This window comes from Aquarana catesbeiana, linkage group LG02 (genome assembly GCF_042186555.1).
Source record: "Aquarana catesbeiana isolate 2022-GZ linkage group LG02, ASM4218655v1, whole genome shotgun sequence".
Taxonomy (NCBI): domain Eukaryota; kingdom Metazoa; phylum Chordata; class Amphibia; order Anura; family Ranidae; genus Aquarana; species Aquarana catesbeiana.
The window spans coordinates 769218224-769242591 of record NC_133325.1 but is presented as its reverse complement, the minus strand read 5'-3'; the positions used below and the strand labels follow the sequence as shown (position 1 = coordinate 769242591).

Sequence of the window (24368 nt, the reverse complement as noted above, 5' to 3'; positions counted from 1 at the left end):
TCAAACTGGTGGCACGATTGTATAATCACACAATGTATATTTTTGGCATCCAGTGGACTGTAGAAAACTTAATTTGTGTGTTGGGTTATCACAAAAATATTATCATTGTAGAATGTTCATTAAAGGGGTGTTCCAGCCTGGGGAATGTGCTGATCCTGTGTTTCTGTTAAGCAGGAACACGGACCTTTACATTCCCCCAAAGGACCCCCCCGTAGTAATCACTTATAGGAAACACATTTAACCCTTTGATCGACCCTGATGTTAACCCCTTCCCTGCCAGTGTCATCAGTACAGTGACAGTGTATATTTTTAGCACTGAACCCTGTTAGTGGTTTCACTGGTCTCCAAAAAGGGAGAAGGGTGTCAATTAGGTGTCCGATTTGTCCACCGCAATATCGCAGTCTGGCTACAAGTCGCTGATCGTCGCCATTAATAGTAACAAAAAAAATAATAAAAATATCCCATAGTTTGTAGATACTGTAAACTTTTGTGCAAACTAATCAATATACACGTATTGGGATTTATTTTTTTTACCAAAAACATGTAGCAGAATACATATTGGCCTAAATTGATGAAGAAACTAGATTTTTTTTTTTTTTTTTTACACTTTATTGGGAATGTTTTATAGCAGAAAGTAAAACATTGTCGGTCTTTTTGTTTATAGCACAAAAAATAGAAAACCGCAGAGGTGATCAAATACCACCAAAAGAAAGCTTTATTTGTGGTGGTGGTGGGGGGGGACGACACATTTTGACAATTGTGCGACGCTGTACCCAAAGTAAAGCAGTGCCGTATCGCAAAAAAAATGGCCTGTCACGAAGGGGGGGGGGGGGGGTAAATCTTCCGATCTTCCGTGGCTGAAGTGGTTAAATATTGTGGGGCGCCGAAACTGCAGGAAAATATCCTATGTTCAAATAAAAAGTTATTATTACTAAAAATAGGAGGATAGGACTCGATGGCACCAAGACACACAAGCACAGTTGATCAGGTGGCTATATATTGGCTTAAACAACTGTTGTGATAAACACAGCGATCGACTCTTTTGTGTTTAATATACACCTTATCCAATGTCACACGTCTGGCAGTCCTGAAAGTCTGAGTTAATCTGTAACAGATTGTTCTCAGTGGAGTAATTAGGTGCCACTGTTGAGTCAAGCAAATGAACACAAAGCTTCCTGATGTGGATGCATTCCCTGCACTACACTAAGGAAACCTGCAAAATCCAATAAAACCCAAAGAACTTTACAGAGAAGTCACTAAACCCAATCACAGATTTTTTTTTTTTTTCCCTGGACAAAAAAAGGATAAATATACAAATTTCAGAAACTTTGAGAAGCTGACTGGCTGCTAACGTACAGCAATAATCATTATGCAACATTGACTTTTGTCTCAGTTTCGGAAGAAAACAATTACATCTACTGTAGATGATCAGTCATCTTTTTTTTTACAACTTCTATTACTGGCAAGGCTGTTTTTTTTTTTTTTTTTTTTTTTTATACAACTTTATTTCTTGCGCAATACTTTATATTGCAGTGAAGCAACTTTTTGAATCAGCTGACTACATAGAAAAGCCTTGCACTCGAGGAAAACCTCACACCAATCTCCAGACATAAACCCACTCAGCACATCCGACGCACTTCGAAAAAAAGTCTTTATCTCTCCACGCCCGCCACAATATCTCACTAGAGGAATTCCGACATTAGATTTGAAGCTCAACTCTGGGATAAGTAAATATTGTGTAAAATACAAGAGTCAGGTGTGTTCTTCCTTGTATCTTTGTGTATTTCTTCCAGATCTGTGCAGTAATCCAGTGTGAGATTTCCTGTAATAAAGACCGCTCCACTGCTGCGCTCTCCCCTTGTGCAGGGTGACTGGTCTGGTCTCCGCCCCCTCCTGTAGTGGGCCCCTCCCACTGCTGTGCTCTCTGCACAGGCTATGTACAGCACAGTGATGGTGTCACTGCTACTTTTACAAAGTAATACTTGGATTTGCAAAGGCATTTGGCGTACAGTCCAGGGATCCTCAAACTATGGCCCCTCCAGCTATTGCAGGACTACACTTCCCACGAGGCATTGTAAAACTCTGACATTCACAGACATGACTAGGCATGATGGGAATTGAAGTTCCTGAACAACTGGAGGGCCGTAGTTTGAAGACCCCTGGACTGTACACAATCTGCATTCATATCCTTCATGACCATTAAAGGAGTTGTAAAGTCAGAAGGATTTTTTAACTTGCATTCTATGCATTAAGATAAAAAAACCTTGTGTGCAGCAGCCCCCCCAATTACTAACCTGAGCCCCATCTCTCTGCAGAGATGTCCACAAATGTCTAAGCTGCCTGGGACACTCCTCCTGATTGGCTGAACGACAGCAGCGGCGCCATTGGCTCCCACGGCTGTCAAAGTCAGTCAGCCAATCAGGGGAGAGAGGGGGCGGGGCCGGGTCAGGGCTCCATGTCTGAATGGACACAGGGAGCTGTGACTGGGCTCCAGTGCCCCCATAGGAAGCTGCTGGCTGTGGGGGCACTCGATAGGATGGAGGGGCCAGGAGCACAGAAGAGGGAGCCGAGAAGAGGAGGATCCGGGCGGCTCTGTGCAAAACCAACTGCACAAAAAAAAAAAATTTTATACTTACCTTCTCTGTGCAGGTAAGTATAAAATGTTTTTTTTTTTTTTTTTTTTTTTTAAACGAGACTTTACAACCACTTTAAGATCTGGACAAATGCTTTTGTTCCTGGAGTTCAGATTTAACCCTTTTGCTGCCAGAGCTGTTTTTGTAAGTTCTCTTTTTTTTTTTGCACCCGTTTAAAAAAAACATTTTAGGCCTGAAGCCCCCAAAACATGATATTTTCTGAAAGCAGACACCCTAGAGAATAAAATAGTGGCAATTTCCAATTTTTTACAGCACAGTTCTAGGAAGGAAATGCCATTGTAAGTTATAGTTTTACTACTTTATATGTTGCCACGTTTCACTTTAGTGGTACTTTTTCCATTATGAGATTGCTGGAATGATATTAAGTACTGAGTGCCGGTTCACACTAGACGCGGCACGACTTACAGGTCGCCTCACCGAGGCGACCTGCACACGAATTCCGGGGCGACTTGCAAGACGACTTCTGTATAGAAGTCTATGCAAGTCGCCCCCAAAGTAGTACAGGAACCTTTCTTCTAAGTTGGAGCGACTTGCGTCGCTCCGATTAGAACGGTTCGATTGTACAGAACGGGAGGCGACTTGTCAGGCGGCTAGGTCGCCTGACAAGTCGCCCCCGTGTGAACCGGCTCTGAAGGTTCAGTCTCTTGAGTTGCATATTTGTACTATCCCCCTGACACTGCGATGTCTACTTGTTATTGTTTATATTTTTCTCTACCATAAATAATAAAAAAAAAAAACCCTTTTGAAAGTTAAGTTACCCAATTTGTTGGCAAAATAAAAAAAGATGAGGGAGAGGGAGAGAGAGAGAGAAAATAGAGGAAGAGAGAGGAATAGAGAGGAAGCGAGGAAGAGGGAGTGGGAGAGAGAAGTGCGGTGACAGGCATGAAGCCGGAGCAGAGAGGGGGGAATCCCTGAGCTCCAGATGATAAAGCAACACGAGTATACAGAGCCCCCTCTCCTCTGAAGTGGACCTGCTGGCGCCACTACTCTTTGCTTTCTGCTCTCTCTCTTCTCCCTCTTCTCCCTTTTTTTTCCCCTTATTCCTCCCATAACCTTGATATTCCTCTCCCTGAAGATTTTTCTTCAGGGAGTTGGAATTAAAGAAACGAACGGAGAAGAAGGGATGAGTGTTAACTGGCACTTAAAGTGACAAACCTAATACTTAGTCTATAATGAACTGTCTATGAAATTCAGTCTATGAATTGCCTAGGAAACAGCATATAAACTGCTTATGAAACCTGTGGATGAATTGCCTATGAAACAGTCTTATAAATTGCCAGGGAAGTTGAATAGGTCCAGCCTAAGAAATTGCCTCTAAAATAGCTATGAAATTGTTCACGAACTGCTTATAAAATGGTTTATGAACTGTCTATGATCGGGTAGGAGAAGGGATTCTCTGAATAGTTCTATACACTACCTATTGATTTGAGCCATAGGTCCGTCTGAAGAAATATATGAACTGCTTATGACACTACGCAAGAAACGCTTATGGAATAGTGTATGAAACGCTTATAAAATTGGTGCCACTGCTATTTTGCTGTGTTTCTTCTTTTGCCTACCCTTCATTTCTGCATTTAACCTCTCTACCCCTCTCACCAAAGTTTTTTGGAGGGGGGGAGAGGAGAGGCAGAGGTATTCTATGGGCGCTTGTTTTCTTGAGAAGCTGGAAAGGAAGTAAGCGGAGAAGGGGTAAGTGACAACTTACACCTAAAGTGATAAATTTAATGCTTTACTCAAGAATGAACTGCCTATAAAAACAGCTCTGATTTGTTATGAAAACACCTATGATCTGCCTATGAAACTGCCTTGAGTCGCCTAGGAAAATATTATATGAACTGTCTATGAAACTGTTTATAAACTGCTCATGAAAACAGCATAGGTATTCCATAGGAAATTCCACATGATTGGAAGATGAAACAATATATGAATCTTGCTTGAAAGTCTTCATAAACTACTCATGAAACGGCTCTTGAACTGTCCATGAAACTGTTGATGACCTACGAATAGTCTATGAACTGCATATCAACTGTCCAGGGTTGGTCTGGGATAAGGTATTCTCTGAATGGTCCTGTATACTCCTTATTGAATTGTATTAACAGTGGCTCTATACAGGTCGTGGTAACATTTAAACGGCTTATGAAGCAGTTTATGAACTTTTAAATAAAACTACGGATAAATTACAGATGAAACTGAAGAGAAACTATATATGAAATCACTTATGAACTGTATAAGGCATGGGTACAGCCACAAGCATGACACCCAAAGGCAGAGGCATGATGAGACTTGTAGTTTTGCAACAGCTGGAGGTCCGCTAATTACATATCCCTAGTCTAGGGCAAGGATCTCTACACTTTCTAAACAAAGGGCCGGTTTCATGTCCTTCAGATTTGTTGAAATCACTTGGAGGAATTGTCCCCTATCATTGGCGTCATTGGAATAAATTGTTTCCCTTCGTTGGCATCATTGGGGGGGGTGGGGGGGGGGGGGGGGGAATAGTGCCCTATCATTGGGGGACATTGGAGGAATTTCCCCTCATCACTGGATTCCATCATTGCTGTCATTGGGGGAAATTGTGCCCCATCATTGGGGGAAATTGTGCCCCATCATTGGTGTCATTGGGGGAAATTGTGCCCCATCATTGGTGTCATTGGGGGAAATTGTGCCCCATCATTGGTGTCATTGGGGGAAATTGTGCCCCATCATTGGTGTCATTGGGGGAAATTGTGCCCCATCATTGGTGTCATTGGGGGAAATTGTGCCCCATCATTGGTGTCATTGGGGGAAATTGTGTCCCTTCATTGGTGTGAGTGGGGGGGGGGGGGATTTTGACCCATTGTTGGTATCAGTGAAGGAAATGGTGCCCCGAGGGCCACATAAAAGCAAGCAAGGGGCCGCAGTTTGGAGACCCCTGGTCTAGGGTAAAGGTACTTTTTAGAACAGCATTAGATACCTCCTATCGATCGGTGCTATAAGAGACTACTGGTTTCTAAAGTGCCTGAAAACTGCCTCCCATGCCGCCTGAATGTGAAAGCCCTAGTGCTTTCACACTGGGGTGGTGCACTTGTGGGACGTTAGAAAAAGTCCTGCAAGCAGCATCTTTGGGGCGGTTTGAAGAAAAATGAGAGTGATTTTGGGTCTTTTTGACTCAGATCTCTCAATAATGAGGACTTATCATGCTTATTTATATTACAAGGGATGTTTACTTTTCTTGTAATAGGAATAAAAGTGATTAAAAAAAAAAAGGGACAATGTAAAAAAAAAAAAAAAAAAAAAAAATTAAAGCACCACGCCCCTCCGAGCTTGCAAAATCATACGCAAGTCGCGCCCAAATATGTAACAGTGTTCAAACCGCATGCGAGGCATCACCGCGATTGTTAGGGCGAGAGCAATAATTCTGGCACAGGACCTCCTTCAAACAGAAAAAAAAAATTATAAAAGCCTCTCCTATGGAGATTTTTAAGTACCATAGCTTGTCGCTATTCTACGAGTGTGGGCAATTTTAAAGCATAACATTTAAGGTATACATTTACTCAGCGTAACATACGAAATAATTGAGCCAATTTTACACTTTTGTTTTTTTAAGTACTTTAAAAAAAAAAAAAAATTGCGTTTGTAAGACCACTGCACAAATATGGCGTGACATAAAATATTGCAACAATCGTCAAAATTCTGTAGGGTCTTTGCAAAAAAAAAAAAAAAAAAAAAAAAATGTATATATATATATATATATATATATAATATTATTAATAATAATAATAATAAGTGGGGGTTTTAGGTAATTTTCCTAGAAAAAAATATTAATTGAAATTTGTAAGCAAAAAGTTCCAAAACAGGCCTGACTTTAAAAGTGGTTAAAAGCCCCCTATAGGTCAACAGTTTAGCATTGCAAAGGAAGTCTGGTGCTAGAAATATTGCTCTCACTCCGGTGTGCACAGCGATATGCAACATGTGCATTGCAAATGACGTTCTTATGTGTAGGCACCCTGACGCACGCGTTTATGTGCGTATATGTGGGGGAGGGATTTTATGTGCTTGGGTGTGACTAATTTTTTACAATTTAAAAAATATTAACTTTTTTTTTTTTACCCCATCATATAAGGGGACTAAAAGTCCCCTATGTGAGGATTTATTGGCGACAGGTTCTCTTTAATGAGACCCCGGGGAGTGTGAAAGTAATCCAGCAGAGGAGTCAGATTGCTTTTAGCAGACAGTCTGCTAGTCAGATTTGCACACAATCCCGGTAGCTCTGTGTGCAAAACACCCCCCCTCCCCACCCCCACGCTGTCAGGTCCATATAGTGATAACATGTCATACTTTCCTGCTCTGCTCAATGGTTTTACACAGAGCTGCCCCAATCCTCTTCTGGGGTCCCCTGCAGCTGCTCTCCGCACCTCCTTTCTCCCGCATGCTCCTACAGCAAGCCACTTGTTATGGGGACACTTATGCGGGCTCAATCCAGAGTCAAACCGTGTCTATTGACACACACAGTGCAGCTCGGCCCCACCCCACCACTCTCTCCTCACAGGCCAGGATTGACAGCAGCAGGAGCCAATGGCTTCCACTAAAAAAAATAATAAAAAATAAAAACCCCTTGCTAATTAAGCTGGTTATTGATGGATCGAATCTCGACCAGTTCAGCAGGGACAGGCCGAGAGTTGATCCATCTATTGGCAGGCTGGTTATACCAAAGTCAATCCATCAAACTGCTTGGGTACAACCGGCTGTTGTAAGTTTTACATGCGTTTTCTGCCGGCGGCTATGGCCGCTAGCAGTAAACGTTGTGTTCTGCCGGCCGGGAAGACTCCCGGCTGGCAGAACACAACTGCGCTGCGGGAGGGATTCTCCCCGTCAAAACAGAATGTGCTGAAGGGGTAAATCGAGTGCTTTTCTTTCATTCCACCTGTGATGCAAGGAAAGAAAATCAAATCATCTAGGGCTTGCCTTACTCCTAATATCCTCAAGCTAAGCAGAGGCAGAGATTGTCTGCAGGTGTCCTCCCCTTTCCCCGATACTGTTCTAAACCGGAACGATTTATGCAATCACACACTCAACTATAACCAGTCCGTGGCAAGCATGAGGAAGATGCAAGCCACAATTGGATGACATTTAGGCCTCGTGCACGAGACACTGGTGTTCAGGTGTGGGTAGAAGACCCAGGCGCACCGTCCAGCCCCACTACTGGCAACCTGTGAAACTGAGAGGCTGAAAGGGACACTGAATGCAGCTAAAGTTTAGGGCAGAACGCACCCAGGAATGAAGACTGCCTGTGTTCTGAGCATTCGTCGATGCATGCATACTTTATGACTAAGGCCCTAAGGTTTGGTCTGAAACATGTCAATTCTTTTATATGATGGATATTTTTAGGTCTTGATGGATACTAAATAAAGATTGAACCGTTTTATCATCAGTCAAGTTGGTGCCAGATTTTTTAATTCTCCGATGCGTGCATACTGCCCTACCACTCCAGCAAAGGAAGCTTCTGCTATAAGTTATACACGTTAAACTCAAAACAAACAAAAAAAAAAAAAAAAAAAAAAAAACAATAAATGGGCTGCCCAGTCCTGTTGATCTTAAAAAAAAAACAAAAAAAAAAAACAAAAAAAAAAAAAAAAAAAGCTAGTCGAATGGCTGAGCCTGGCTTCATCAAGCAACGACCCATAACCAGTGTGTAACATTTGAAGTTAAAACTTTATCAGCATATTTGCTCTGAACACCATTGGAAGAACATCAAAGCTGGGTAACCTATGACCCAGACTAAAAGTTGGCCATACATGGTCCCTGTCAGCAGGACCGCCCGGGCTGGATAAAAGCCCATTTCAGAATTGTAGGACCTGTGTGGAAAACAGTCAGCCAGTGACTGGATTTAAATCAGATGTAGTCACCATTCGGCAATCAATGCCACTGTATTCTGGCTGCTGAATACAGTAGCTGGAAGTGGACAGGGATCTATAAATCTCTCTGGACACTGCAGGGCTGAAAAGAAACCTAATGCCTCGTTTCCACTGAGCGGATCGGTTCGGTACGCTATTTTGAGTGTTTCCATTATGAAAGCGGCCCAAACAACCGAACCGCACCATTCTGGGCCCTGCTTCAGACCATAGAAAATGGTACGGTACGGTTAGGGCGGAGCTACGATAAATTCCACCGATTGGCGGATGTGTGATGCCATGCTAGGCATTTTTTCTAAACCCACGTATGGCCCCTGGTGGTCTGACTTGCAGTGGAAACGCTCACCTGAATAGGCCGGACCATTCTAGGCCTTCAAAACTGTACCGACCCGAACCGATCCGCTCAGTGGAAACGAGGCATAAGTGTGGCTAATTTATAGTAAAACTATAAGCTAAACTCCCCCTCTACATCTTGAGCTTGGGAGCGCTTCCCCCCCCCCAAAGCTGACATCACTTCCACCCTATACCCACAGGATCCCGGAACTTCTCCTCCAGCGGCCATGATTTGCCATCATCGGTGGGACCGGGGCACCTATGCAGGTTTTGCACTTGGCCAGATATGTACTGCGAGTTCTAACATTTTTAATAAACTGCTCAATAGATGGTGCTTTTCCCTTTCAACAGACACATACAGGAGAAGTGGGGGGAAAATCACATGCGATTCGAACAGGAATCGCACCGCATTCCTGTTCAAATCACGTGCGATTCTTTGCACCAATTCTTTTTGTATTGATGCAAAAATCGCACCACAAAGTATCGGTACAGGGTATCGGCGGGTACTTAACTAAAAGTATCGATACTCAAAAAAAAAACTATCAGTGCAACCCTATCATGGAAGAAGGGAGTGGGCTGGACTAACGAATGGACTCTTTCTGGAGTGATCAAATTTTGTAGCAAGTGCACAGGCACATGGTAAAATAAAAAAAAAAAAAATAAATAATAAAAAAAAATAATGGAAAGGTATAATTTGGCTGCAGCACCAGCCTGTAAACAGCGGCCTAATCACTTCCATGTGCGCTGTATAAAAATATAAATTCTACAGGCTCTCTGCTTTCAGAAAATATGTAATGTTCTGGTGGGTTTTACTTAATCTTCAGCCGTAAAAAGCCAGTGAAAGGGTTAAAAAGAAGAAAAAAAGAAAGCCACGCCATCATTCAGATAAAGAACTAACAGTGTGTTTTATGTATAACCAGCACCTCTTGGATGTGCCCAAGGAGAACTACCTGGCAATGATACAGATCTTATGTAAACATACTCTACCTAGTAATTATTTGCACTCCGATTTACCAGTTCTGATTCTGAACAATTATACTTTCTCTCTCTCTCTTTCTCTCGCTCTCTAGATCTGAGGCCTGGGGGGAGTAGAAGGTTTGGACTGGTGGCTCACTGAATTAAACATCTCCATACTGGTAAACACTTCCGTTCTCTGCTCTTTCTTCCATCCACTCCAGCTCCTCTACGTTTCTCCTTTCAAGCAGGTTTGTTTAATTAAGCTTGGCTAGGAATCAGCATTACTCACCAGGGCCCCTGGGGTCACGACACAGCAGTACTCATCCCGGTGGATAGTCAGTGAGGACCCTTGCAACGGAAGCTCAATTACCTGTGAAGGAGCAGAGAATCTGTTCAGCAGGGCTACAAGCACTCTCCGTACGCTAATTAATAGGAGAAATTAAGCTAGCAAAAAAAAAAAAAAAAACAAAAAAAAAAAAAGAAAAAAGAAAAGAAAAGAATTGGATTGTTCTGAAAACCTTTCAAAAAAAGCAGACAAAATGTGAACACTCACTCCTGTTGTAATGTATGAGCGAGTTCACTTTGTTCATTTGAATTCTTCAGGGCAATAAACAGATGACTAAGTCCCCCCACAATGACCAGGCACACCTTGGACAACGTCGGGAGATGAGGGCACCAAATGAGGGAGCTTAGTGCACCTGACTACGGATATCAACATTCTTACAGAACCCTAACAATATCTTTAAAAACAAGACCCCCCACTGACCTCTCTATCCGCATGAATGTAGTCATTTATCATCAAATTTATCAAACATTCTGATGGCAGTTTCTACCATTAAAATGTAGGCGAAAACAATCTGGTAGAGCCGAACGATTCTGGAAAAAAAATAATCAATTTTTTTTTTTTGCTTAGAATAAAGATCATGATTCTCACGATTCTCAGCGTAACATTATACAAAAAAATTGGGCTAACTTTGCCTTTTTTTAAAAAAAAATTATTGAAGTGTATTTTTTTCCCCCCAAAAAATTTGAAAGACCGTTGCGCAAAACATAGAGTGACATAAAATATTGCAATGACCTCCATTTTATTCTCTAGGGTCTCTGCTAATAATATATATATATATATATATATATATATATATATATATATATATATATATATATATATATATATATATATATATATATGTGGGGGGTTACTCCCTTAATTTGCAGGGGGGGAAAAAAAAAAGTGTGTAATATATATATATATATATATATATATATATATATATATATATATATATATATATATATATATATATATATATATATATATATATACACACACACACACACACACACACACACACACACATACACATATACACATATACATACACAATTTTTAATCCCCCGCCCCCCCCCTCCCCGGTCACTAGGTGGTGTCCCCATTGGAAGATTTCCTCACTATTACACTTCTGGGGATAACCCAAAATGTGGGATTTTTTTTTTTTTTTTTTTTTTACTTTCACTTTCAATGATAATGGTAAACAGGACAAATAGAGAGGGAGAATCTCCCTAATGGGGGCACAGAAAGCAATAAAAACCCAATTCTGACAGGGGTTCTAACGCCTCTCCACTCTGTCCAAAACTTTAAGAAAAAAAAAAAAAGTTTTGCCTTTATACTTTAAACTACACTTGCATAGTTTGTGTAACATTTTACCCTTTAAAAGAAATATGGCCATTGTTTTTTGCCATACTACTCTTCTGTGGGTCACAGAAGTGCACTTATGTCTGCAATCCTGTGACTCAGATTCAGCAGGGTAAAGTCTGCTCATGTCACAGAGGTGGTCCAGGCTCTGCAGGGATCAGGATCCACCCAGGTGCCTGACCGCTGTTGGCCTAGCCTCTTGGCGCACCACTGAGAGCCTGTGCCAGAGCCTCTCCCCCCCCCCCCCCCCCCCTCTCCTAGCTCAGCGCTCCAGCAGTGAGCGCTGGAAGGGCAGAGCAGAGAGCCGGTGATTGTCAGCAACCAGCTCTCTGCTCACTGAAGACTGAGAACTGAGCTCCTTTTAAAAACTTCTACAGTACACTACTCCAGCACCTGCTGTTGCAGTGTTATAGTTTATCCCAACACCTGTCACCATCACTTTTACTTCATGAGCATGACAATGTGAAGAAAACTATAAAACAGATGTGAAAACGAAAAAAAACAAAAAACAAAACACACACAGAATATCATTACACATACTGAGTGCACTCAAGGTTTTTTTTATATTACTGATCCCTTAAAAAAAAAAAAAAAAAAAAAATTCAGACTATGGGGGTTTTATATAATCAGAATCGTCTTCTGTATGTTCAGTTATTCCTTTTATACAACATCAATGGATTCAATACAAATCAGAAAGGGATCAAACCTGTAGGACTGAAATATCCCACACCAAGCAACCAGCCTAGAGAACCCTACATGGAACTACGCAAAGACAAAACTATTCCATTTCATAGAATAAAAACTTCAGTCCGCCTGAAAGTTCATCTTTTATACAATTTATAAGCTTGGATCATATTTGGCCTCAGTCCCCCCCCACCCCCCCATAGCAGTTTGTAGCCTTATACAAGGATTTGTTCAGGTTGCAAGTCTAGAGGCCCGTACACCCGATACGAAAATATGAAGAAAAAATTTCGTCCGAACAACGATCTGCCGATTTTCGGATCATTAATACGGTGCTTTCGACAGCAGATTCTGTTTTTTTTTCGTCTGACAAAAGCTGGATGTGCAGACTATAACATTTTTGTCGTACATGAATTCTACGCTCGATTTTCGTTTAACCACATGCCGACCGGGCCATAGCCGAAAGACGGCTACAGCACGATCGGCTTATTCCGGGCGGACGTCCATGGGACATCCTCACAGAATAGCGCTCCCCCTGGAAGATCTGTGACCGCCAGGTCCGGGGTACCCAGAGCATCACAGATCACGGTAAATGGCCGCTGATAGCGGCCGTTTACCACGTGATCGCTCCGTCAAATCACGGAGCATCACTTGTAAACAAACCGGCGTCATGGCGCCGGTTCCTCCCTCCCCTCTCTGTACCGATCGGTACAGTGTGAGAGGAGAGAGGGAGAGATCGTTTGCAGCGCTGTGGGCACTACAGATCCAGCCCACGGCACTGCTCAGTGCCAAATCTCTGCCAATACATTAACAGAAACAAATTTCTTTTTTCTTTTTTTTTTTACTGAATTTTCAGTTTTTTGATTTATAGCGCAAAAAATAAAGAACCCAGCGGTGATTAAATACCACCAAAAGAAAGCTCTATTTGTGTGAAAAAAGGACAAACATTTCAAATTACGGTGTTGTATGACTGAGTAATTGTCATTCAAAGTGTGAGAGCACCGAAAGCTGAAAATTGGTCTGGTTAGGAAGGGGGTTTAAGTGCCCAGTAGGCAAGTGGTTAAATAGTACAGTTTTCGTACAAAAAAAAAAAAAAAAAATCGATAGAGCAAAACTACGTATGCTCAGAAACAAAAGAATACATGCAAAACTATTCAACACATTACATCACTTCTGCCGTATGGTGAGTAACCTCTTCACTTTCGACATGAGACCAACATGCAACAAAAAACGGAACGGTCGCCAGAAAATATGATCGTGTGCACGAGGCTTAAGCCTCATAGATAGTGGTTGACTACGCTACTGCATCCCTTATCGTTTTTTTTTTTTTTTTTCTGGAAGTCGCAACTGTTGACAGTCAAGTCCACCCAAACGGATAATGCAGTATACAAATAATTCCATGTTATACATAGGCACAATGGTCCAGCTTGGTCTCATTTATCCATGTACATATCATACCAGCCGATGCAAATCACAGAAGTAGACGCCACGCTACTCCAGCAATCTCCATTTTCTGCCAGGTCCGTTGTTGAGCGACCAGCCTGATGCATTGTGAATACAAGTGGTCAGCTACTCAGCACGGGTGCCATTCACAGAATGCCTCGTCACCACCCTCCCCCTTTCCCACCTTGTCCAAACAGAGAATTGCTTTGCAATAGTTCAGATGATGGAAAGCATTCTCTGAATTGGCAGCCAAGCCGTGCGGCAGACCTCCTGTGTTCACAATACAGGAGAGCAGCTGCTCAGTGCGGGACCAGGAAGCAAGTGGAGATCACTGAAGTAGCGGAACACTGGACAGAATGGTAAATGGCAGCGCTACCTTTCTGCGTGTGTAGGGTGGTGGAATATAAAACTCACAACAGGAACCTAACAGAATGACAAATTATATTTATATGTCATAAGAGGAGATTTAATAAAACTGGAGTACTCAGAATCTGGTGCAGTTGTGTATGGTAGCTTGTTCAATTAAGCTTTGACAAAAAAAAAAAAAAAAAAAAAAAAAAACAGGAAGCTGATTGGTTTCTATGCAGAGCTGCACCAGGATTTTGCACTCTCCAGTTTTAGTAAATCAAACCCAAAAGTAGGGATGCACCCATACCATTTTTTTTTTTTTACAATGAGTACAAGTACCAATACTTTTTTTTTTTTTTAAGTACTTGCCGATACCAATTACCGATACCTACCGCAACTGTTTTGTTTTAACCACTTCAGCCCCGGACCATTTGGCTGGCCAAAGACCAGAGCGTTTTTTTGCGATTCGGCACTGACAATTGTGCGCTGTTGCTCCCAAACAAAATTGACGTCCTTTTTTTCCCCACAAATAGAGCTTTTTGGTGGTATTTGATCACCTCTGTGGTTTTTATTTTTTGCGCTATAAACAAAAAAAAAAAAAAAAAAGCGTCAATTTTGAGAAAAGAAAAAAAAAAAAAGCATTATTTTTTACTTTTTGCTATAATAAATATCCCCAAAAATATATATATAAAAAAAAAAAGTTTTTTTTCTTCAGTTTAGGCCTATATGTATTCTTCTTCATATTTTTGGTTAAAAAAAAAAAAAAAAATCACAATAAGCATTTCATTGGTTTGCGCAAAAGTTATAGCATCTACAAAATAGGGGATAGTTTTATGGAATTTTTATTTTTTTTTTTTACTAGTAATGGCGGCGATTTTTATCAGGACTGCGACATTATGGCGGACGCATCGGACACTTTTGGCACTATTTTGTGACCATTCACATTTATACAGCGATCAGTGCGATTAAAAATGCACCGATTACGGTGTAAATGTGACTGGCAGTGAAGGGGTTAACCAGTAGGGGGCGCTGCAGGGGTTAAGTGTGTCCTAGGGATGTGTTCTAACTGTGGGGGGGGGGATGGGCTACGTGTGTCACGACACCGATCACCATAACAGGGAGTTGCGTTCAGCGTCCTGTCACTAGGAAGAATGGGGAAAAGCTTGTTTACATCAGCATTTCCCCGTTCTTCTCCGTGAGACGATCAGGGGTATTCCCCCCGCAGACATCAAATTCGAGGGACCCGGGATCACACTCCCAGAGCTCACGGCAGGCGCGTGTGTGCCCAAAATGCCACGTCTTAAAGTGCAACATACAGGTACGTTAATATGCCTGTACGTGCCATTCTGCCGACGTATATCGGCGTGAGCCGGTCGGCAAGGGGTTAACTTCAGCTGTCAGCAATGGTACAAAGCATTGAAAAGTTATTTACAAAGGAAACTTGAGGTTATTGAAGCCGTATTAGTGCAATTGTGACAGAGAAAATGACAAATGAAATACATTTTTTTTTTTTAGCGCCTTTTTAATGTGAAATGTGTAAATATATACGTGTAAAAATATTCACTGACAAAGCAAACAAAAAAGTTTTGTTTATCCTTTTTAAAATAAGACATGCACAAAAGAAAAAAAAAAAAAAAGCAGGAAAATAATTAAATGGAGGAGAATAAGGAGTTAATTAAGGATGATTAGAGTAAAGGGTTAATAAAGGGTTAAACAGAGGAACATTTGTTCATCTCTTTGATCTGCAGATGAAGAAACAGAAATATACAAAAAGAAACAATGTTTCTTTTTATTTGAGTGTTTCAAGGCTGAGCAATGTTGTTAATAAACATTGCTGCTTTTATTTATTTTTTTTTGACAGCTCCAATTACCGGACTTCCTTAAGACAGGGGAGACCCACCGACAGCTCAAAGAACCGAGCCTGAAATCGGTCTCAGGTATCGGTGTATTTGCAGGAGTACCGATATTTGTGCAAATACTCGGTATCAGCACCGATACTAGTATCAGTGCAACCCTACCCAAAAGTATATATTTTTTAAATTTTTGTATAACATATTTACTTTGCACAGGTAAGGAAACCTCTATTTTATGCCCATATAGTGATAACATTCCCTTAGTACTTTACAGAGAACATTGCGCTGATCACAGCAGTCACTCACCACCCCCCACTGTACTTTACAACTGTCAGTCTCATAACATTCGAAGCCTGGTGTTGGGTAGAAGCCAACTAACCTACTAGTATATATTTTAGAGTGTGGAAGGAAGCTGAAGCAGTGAAAGGAAACACATACAAAACAAGGGAATAATCTGTAGATCGCATCCCTAGTGGGAGCTGAACCCAAGACCTTAACACTGTGGGGACCGATGGTGCTAACCACTAAGCCACCAGGTGTTTATTACTGCCAAAAGCTACAGCTTCTTGTACACGAGATAGATTTCTGTAGCATTCTAGTTGAAAGAATCTGATTTGTGGGATTGGTTCACACTAGTGCGACTCCAAAGTCACGCGATTCAGGGATTCCCCCTCCTTTGGAGACATTACCTCACTTCCTGTTAAGCTATGGGACAGGAAGTGAAGGAAAATCTCTTCAATGGGATAAAGATGACCAATAAAAAACAACAAAAAACAAAAAAAAACACACACAAAAAACAAAACACCAACATGACAGGGTTATAACTAGGGCTTGGGAAAAAAAATCGATTCAAATCTTGAATCGAATTGAGAGGTCAATTCGATTCTAAATTTAAGCGAAATCGATTTTTTTTTAGATTTTTTTTTTTGGCCTAGTCCGGTCTTGCGGACTAGGCCAAAGCCGCGAACTAGGCTGAAGCCTCGCCTAAAGACTCCTGCCCGCAGCGCCTCAGGACTGGAGTGGTGTCCGAATATAAAAAAAACAAAAAAAAAAAAAACTCGATTCGAATCGTGGATTAAGTTTTTTTTTTTTAGAAAATCGCCCAGCCCTAGTTATAACCCTCCGTTACTATATCCAAAATGAATACAAATGTTATGCCTTTAGTTTTACTTTACTTCCTTCCTGCCATTACCTCCCGGCCCTTTGGGAGCTTCTAAATTCCGGGAGGCAGGAGATGGGCACTCGGGTCATGTGACTGCAGTGATGGGCTGTCAACAGAGGTCACATGATCAGAAAGCTCCCTGTGTGGGTTCCCGCATAGCCCCTGAACAGCTGGCAGTTCACACTGCCCGCTGCGGGTGTCAATACAAAAAGTTAATGACACCACAAGGTTGGTTCGCAGTGCGAACAGTGAATTCGGACAGGAATCGGATGGCACTGGGTGCGAACACCCATGGGATCCAATTCTGGTGCAGATGGAAAAATAAAAGGGGGTCCTGCAGGAGTTTGGTCCGAATGCGACACAAATTCAGCCAGTTTGTATGGCTGAATTTGAATCGTACTAACATCGGCGCGAATCACATGCGATGTCCGGCATCGCACCAGTGTGAACCAGCCAGAGTACGAGTTTCGTGCGACTACACTCTCCGGCAATCAAGTCACAAGAAAATTGCGTTCCGAGGAGCGCAGAAACCTTTTCTAAGTCACATAGACTGGAACAGGGGACATTGAAGTAAATGGGCTGTGACATGAAATGCGAATTTATGTGTCCAGTCGCATGACAAGTCACACTAGTGCGAACGGCGCATAAAGCTCTGTTCAGAGATTGAGGTTTAAAATTTCTGAATCCCCCAACACAAGGCAGTTGGCCATTCAGAGAATACTTTGTCATATTTACCGCTGAAAGTGAGGCTGCAGTCACACCTGAGCGGTTTCAGCTCGTAAAAAAACGCCCGAAAAACGCACAAACAAAATCACATTCATTTAAATGGCCCCTGTTCACATATGAGTGTTTTGTAGCTTGAAGCTTAAAAAAAAAAAAAAAAAAAAAAAAAAAAGAAAAGAAAAGATTACAAGTGTCTTTCTGCTTTTTACACTGGTAACCTTTTGACCTGTGCAAAATCGCGGCACAAATTGCACGACTTTCTGCCTGAAAAAACAAAATGCTCAGGTGTGAATGTAGCTTAAAAAGAGAATCCCAAATATTGGTTTGTCCCACTAACACTAATGGAGGGGAAATCTTCAAATGGGGACATTAGTTCTGGTGAAAACCAGGGATCCCCCCCCCTTTGGAGAGATTTCCTCTCACTTTCTGTTAAGCCATGGGGCAGGAAGTGAAGGAAAATCTCTTCAATGGGACACAGATGACAAAAAAAAAAACACACCAACATGACAGGGGTTATAACCCTCCCTTACTATAGCCAAAATGAATACAAAGTTATGCCTTTAGTTCTACTTTACCTCCTTCCCGCCATTACCTCCTGGTACTTTAAGAGCTTCTAAATGCCGGGAGACAGGCATTCGGGTCATGTGACCGCAGTGATGGGCGTTCACAGAGGTCACATGATCAGAAAGCTCCCAATAGAAAGTATGCACTGGGAGCTTTCCAGTGTCCGCCGATGACGGTGCTGGAAGCAAGCCGGGTGCGAGTGGCCGGCGCGGAAAATTGTTTACAGAAGCGTCACGCCGTCAGGAATTGGTCAACATAGGGAAAGGTTTTCTGTACCTTCCCCGTGTCCTTTAAGAAGAACTATAGGCAAAACTTTTTTTTTTTCATTTTGGCTAGAACAGCGGAGGGTTATAACCCGTTAGATTTTTTTTTTTTCCCCCCACCATCTACGTCCCATCGCAGAGATTTCCCTTCACTTCCTGTCCCATAGCCAAACAGGAAGTGAGAGGAAATCCCATGAGGACCCCCATGTCACCAGAACTAGTGTCCCCATTGGAGGATTTCTCCTCTTTTACTTTTCTTGGGACAAGCCAAAAAAATTGGATTTTCTTTTACTTTCACTTTCAATAATAATGGTAAACAGGACAAATAGAGAGAATAAGTCTCCCTAATAGGGGCACAGACAGTAATAAAAACTGACAAGCCTTCTAATCCATCTCCAGTTCATCCAAAGCAAGAAAAAAAAAAAGTTTTGCCTTTACTTATACTTTAAAATAACTCAGGGGTGACAACACTACTTGCAGCAGTGGCGGGTTGTCAGCTCAAATAGGAAGTTAGTTGTCAAGTACTTAATTTCTGGCAGATTAACAGTTTTTTTTCTCTTCTATATGCAATTTAAAAAAAATAGAATCAAAACATGTGAATACAGTGGTAAGAAAAAGTATATGACCTCCTTGAAATGAACTGGTTTTCTGCAGTAATTTGCCATAAAATGTGATCTGATCCCCATCAATAGACAAACACGATGTGATTAAAGAGGAACTGCAGTCCGCTTACATAATTTGTAATAAAAACCATCTTTGCCATTCTGAAGCTTCCCTCCAACCACTTTGCATATTATTTTATATATATCGTGATTCTGTACTTGCCAAATATGATGCAGAAATTTCCCTCCACCGAGTCTGGCTGCAGCCATTTTAACTGTGGGCAGCTGAAGCCGCTGCCTGTTCACTTTCTGGATTTACACAGACACCGCCAGCTCTGCAGCTCTCACTGGCCCTCTTATGACTCATCCCCCCTCCCTTTCTGGCAAACTCTCACCAGAGAGAGAGCTGTGCATGATGTCATAAGTCTAGGCTTTTTACCAGACAAGAAACAGGAAGTGGGCTGTATAAGGTATTTACTGGCAGAAAAAAAATGTTTTACTATCCAAAGTTAAAACAACAAGGAGAAGATTTAATAGATGGAAAGATGAAAAAATGACTGAAGGTCCACTTTAAGATGATAATTCTAATTCATCTGGTCTTTATTGAACACACCTACTCAACATTCACAGTGCTGAAGGAAAAAGGGAACCCTAAAGCCGGCCATAGATGGACCGAATCCCAGCTGGTTCAGTAGGGACTGGCTGAGATTCAATCCATCTACAAGCGGGCTGATTGTACCCCAAGTCGATCCATCGATCAACTGGGGGTACAACAGCATGTTGGGTTTTTAGCATGCGCTTATCAGAGGCTATAGCCAGCCACTAGCAGTGATCATTGTGTTCTCCAGGCATTGATGGCTCCCCACACCCCCTCCCTCCTTGTCGGGAGAACACAATAGCTCCATGGGTGGGATTCCTCCCCCATCAACAATGACTGTGTTGATGGGGGAAAAAAAAAAAAAAAAATCGAGCGATTTTCTTTCCTGCAACCTGTGGTTCCAGTTACAGCAAACCGTTTTTCTTTTTCCCTTTTGAAATAAAGGTTTTGCATGAATAAATAAAAGCTCATTGTTTTAACCCCTGACAGTGTTAAAGTGAGTAAACTCCCATACCTGACTTTTACCTATAGGTAAGCCTATGATAAAGCGTAACTATAGATACTGTAAACAACTCCTAAACATGCACCGTTTAGAAGATATTTACTGTATATGCAGCCAGTGACATCACTGGCGCATGTGCTCTAAAAGGAACGGCCACCCGGGCCATTCTGTCAGAGTCCAGTGTTGTAAATGGCGGGATTAACATTAATTGGGCCCAATTAGCCATTTTCCCTCTCCGGTGTCATGTGACTCGTTAGTGTTACAAGGTCTCAGGTGTGAATGGGGAGCAGGTGTGTTAAATTTGGTGTTATCGCTCTCACTCTCTCATACTGGTCACTGGAAGTTCAACATGGCACCTCATGGCAAAGAACTCTGAGGACCTGAAAAAAAGAATTGTTGCTCTACATAAAGATGACCTAGGCCAGTGATGGCGAACCCTGGCACCCCAGATGTTTTGGAACTACATTACCCATGATGCTCAACTACACTGCAGAGTGCATGAGCATCACGGGAAATGTAGTTCCAAAACATCTGGGGTGCCAAGGTTCTCAATCACTGGCCTAGGCTATAAGAAGATTGCCAAGACCCTGAAACTGAGCTGCAGCACGGTGGCCAAGACCACACAGCGGTATAACAGGACAGGTTCCACTCAGAACAGGCCTCGCCATGGTCGACCAAAGAAGTTGAGTGCACGTGCTCAGCGTCATAGCCAGAGGTTGTCTTTGGGAAATAGACGTATGAGTGCTGCCAGCATTGCTGCAGAGGTTGAAGGGGTGGGAGGTCAGCCTGTCAGTGCTCAGACCATACGCTGCACACTGCATCAAATTGGTCTGCATAGCTGTCGTCCCAGAAGGAAGCCTCTTCTAAAGATGATGCACAAGAAAGCCAGCAAACAGTTTGCTGAAGACAAGCAGACTAAGGACATGGATTACTGGAACCATGTCCTGTGGTCTGATGAGACCAAGATAAACCTATTTGGTTCAGATGGTGTCAAGCGTGTGTGGTGTCAACCAGGTGAGGAGTACAAAGACAAGTGTGTCTTGTCTACAGTCAAGCATGGTGGTGGGAGTGTCATGGTCTGGGGCTGCATATGTGCTGCCGGCACTGGGGAGCTACAGTTCATTGAGGGAACCATGAATGCCAACATGTACTGTGATATACTGAAGCAGAGCATGATCCCCTCCCTTCGGAGACTTGGAAGCAGGGCAGTATTCCAACATGATAACGACCCCAAACACACCTCCAAGATGACCACTGCCTTGCTAAAGAAGCTGAGGGTAAAGGTGATGCACTGGCCAAGCATGTCTCCAGACTTAAACCCTATTGAGCATCTGTGGGGTATCCTCAAACAGAAGGTGGAGGAGCGGAAAGTCTCTAACATCCACCAGCTCTGTGATGTTGTCATGGAGGAGTGGATGAGGACTCCAGTGGCAACCTGTGAAGCTCTGGTGATCTCCATGCCCAAGAGGGTTAAGGCAGTGCTGGAAAATAATGGTAACTGCCAGGTGTTTTTTCACTTTAATGCATAGGATGCATTAAGGTGAAAAAAAACATGAAGACCTTCCCGTCTCCTACCCGAAACACAGAAGAGTCTACCACCACTCAGAGCAAATATTTATCAAAGAATACAAAACTTCCTCTGATTGACTCAGCCAATCAGAGTAAGCCCTGCATGCAATAGATAGAATACATTGCTCGCTCAGAGTGGTTGAGCGCCGCTATGGTAGACTCTTCTGTGTTCCGGGTAGGAGACAGGGAGGAAGTTCTCGGCTCGCACCGGGAACACAGTACGCTGTATGAGGCCGCAGCAGCATATAATTTATAAACGCACATCCAGCTGCCTCACAGGTTAGTGATAGATGTAGTTCATTTGGGCCAGCTTGTAAATTGGGTGGTGTTTTTCTTTAATACTGCTTAAAAAAAAAAAAAAAAAACAACACAACACAACACAACACAAACACCACCGGCTTCTTTTAGAGACAACAGGTCCCCTTTAATTCTGGAAAAAAAGCTATGAGCATCACGAGGGAGAATTTGAATGGAATTTGAGACCCGATGATATATAATTAATCATGGAAGACTTGTTAATGAAGATGCACTTTGCAGAGTCAGCCACAATTTAAGAAACACAATGTCTCCTCAGCAAGGAGATAGTAAAATTCAATAGTCACAGCTTCTAGAATGACACATCAATCTCATTTCACACACAATATAACACATTTGTTTAAAAAAAAAAAAAAAAATGAGACGCTTCGAGGATTAGCAATCTCAATGTAGGAAGCCGACCGCCAACGCTTTCCTAAGCCTGCCTTCGCATTTTTTATTTTTTTCCTATTACAGTTTCAGTGAAGAATTCTGATTTTAGCAAGTAAAATAAACTCAACAAAACCACCGAACGTTTACAAAGTCACTCTGGTTAGAAGAAACATAAGCCAAAAAAAAAAAAAAAAAAAAAAAAGGAACGACTGCAGATGAAAGGACACAAGACCACTCACTTAGGATGGACTCACAGTAGGCGATTAGTATGGCGTCTGACCCCCCAATTTCCTCTCCATCCGACCCCCCCCCCCCCAATGTCCTCTCCATCCGACCCCCCCCATGTCCTCTCCATCCGACCCCCCCCCCCCATGTCCTCTCCATCCGACCCCCCCCATGTCCTCTCCATCCGACCCCCCCCCCAATGTCCTCTCCATCCGACCCCCCCCCCCCCCCAATGTCCTCTCCATCCGACCCCCCCCATGTCCTCTCCATCCGACCCCCCCCCATGTCCTCTCCATCCGACCCCCCCCCCCATGTCCTCTCCATCCGACCCCCCCCCCCCCCATGTCCTCTCCATCCGACCCCCCCAATGTCCTCTCCATCCGACCCCCCCCATGTCCTCTCCATCCGACCCCCCCCATGTCCTCTCCATCCGACCCCCCCCATGTCCTCTCCATCCGACCCCCCCCCATGTCCTCTCCATCCTCCCCCCCCCCCCCATGTCCTCTCCATCCGACCCCCCCCCCATGTCCTCTCCATCCCCCCCCCCCATGTCCTCTCCATCCGACCCCCCCCCCCATGTCCTCTCCATCCGACCCCCCCCCCAATGTCCTCTCCATCCGACCTCCCCCCCCAATGTCCTCTCCATCCGACCTCCCCCCCCCAATGTCCTCTCCATCCGACCCCCCCCCCAATGTCCTCTCCATCCGACCCCCCCCCATGTCCTCTCCATCCGACCCCCCCCCAATGTCCTCTCCATCCGACCCCCCCCAATGTCCTCTCCATCCGACCCCCCCCCCCAATGTCCTCTCCATCCGACCCCCCCCCCAATGTCCTCTCCATCCGACCCCCCCCCAATGTCCTCTCCATCCGACCCCCCCCCCCCCATGTCCTCTCCATCCGAGCCCCCCCCCATGTCCTCTCCATCCGACCCCCCCCCCATGTCCTCTCCATCCGACCCCCCCCCCCCATGTCCTCTCCATCCGACCCCCCCCGTCCTCTCCATCCGACCCCCCCCCAATGTCCTCTCCATCCGACCCCCCCCCCCCAATGTCCTCTCCATCCGACCCCCCCCAATGTCCTCTCCATCCGACCTCCCCCCCACATGTCCTCTCCATCCGACCTCCCCCCCACATGTCCTCTCCATCCGACCCCCCCCCATGTCCTCTCCATCCGACCCCCCCCCCAATGTCCTCTCCATCCGACCCCCCCCCCCCCCAATGTCCTCTCCATCCGACCCCCCCAATGTCCTCTCCATCCGACCCCCCCCCCCCCCAATGTCCTCTCTATCCGACCCCCCCCCCCCCAATGTCCTCTCCATCCAACCCCCCCCCCCAATGTCCTCTCCATCCGACCCCCCCCCAATGTCCTCTCCATCCAACCCCCCCCCAATGTCCTCTCCATCCGACCCCCCCCAATGTCCTCTCCATCTGACTAGTGAGATCACTTCGTACTCTTGCTCGGTGTCCTGGCCTGCTGGAAGGAGGTGTCTAGTGGAAGTACAACTTTAGGCCTTGCACACAAACACCAAAAATGCCACTTTTACAGGCATTTGACTTTTTCTTTTTGTCTCTAAACGCCCCTCTAAAAACTTATCTTATGTGGCAGATTTCTAAACCAAATAAT

At 43.6% G+C, this 24368-nt stretch overlaps 1 protein-coding gene across 13 annotated transcripts in view; it reads right to left on the bottom strand.

Annotated features, from left to right (window-relative positions):
• BCL9 (BCL9 transcription coactivator) overlaps window positions 1-24368 on the bottom strand; it is a 383396-nt gene that overhangs the window by 75059 nt on the left and 283969 nt on the right. For 6 of the 13 annotated variants that reach the window (XM_073617281.1, XM_073617280.1, XM_073617291.1 and 3 more), the window contains 2 exons: window positions 14390-14577; window positions 10122-10202 (listed from right to left, as the gene is read on the bottom strand). The exons of 3 other annotated variants lie outside the window; for them this stretch is intronic. The gene's annotated coding sequence lies outside the window, so the exon portion shown is untranslated. The remainder of the gene's footprint in view (window positions 1-10121; window positions 10203-14389; window positions 14578-24368) is intronic. 4 more of the 13 variants (XM_073617284.1, XM_073617286.1, XM_073617285.1 and 1 more) reach the window with 2 other exon arrangements.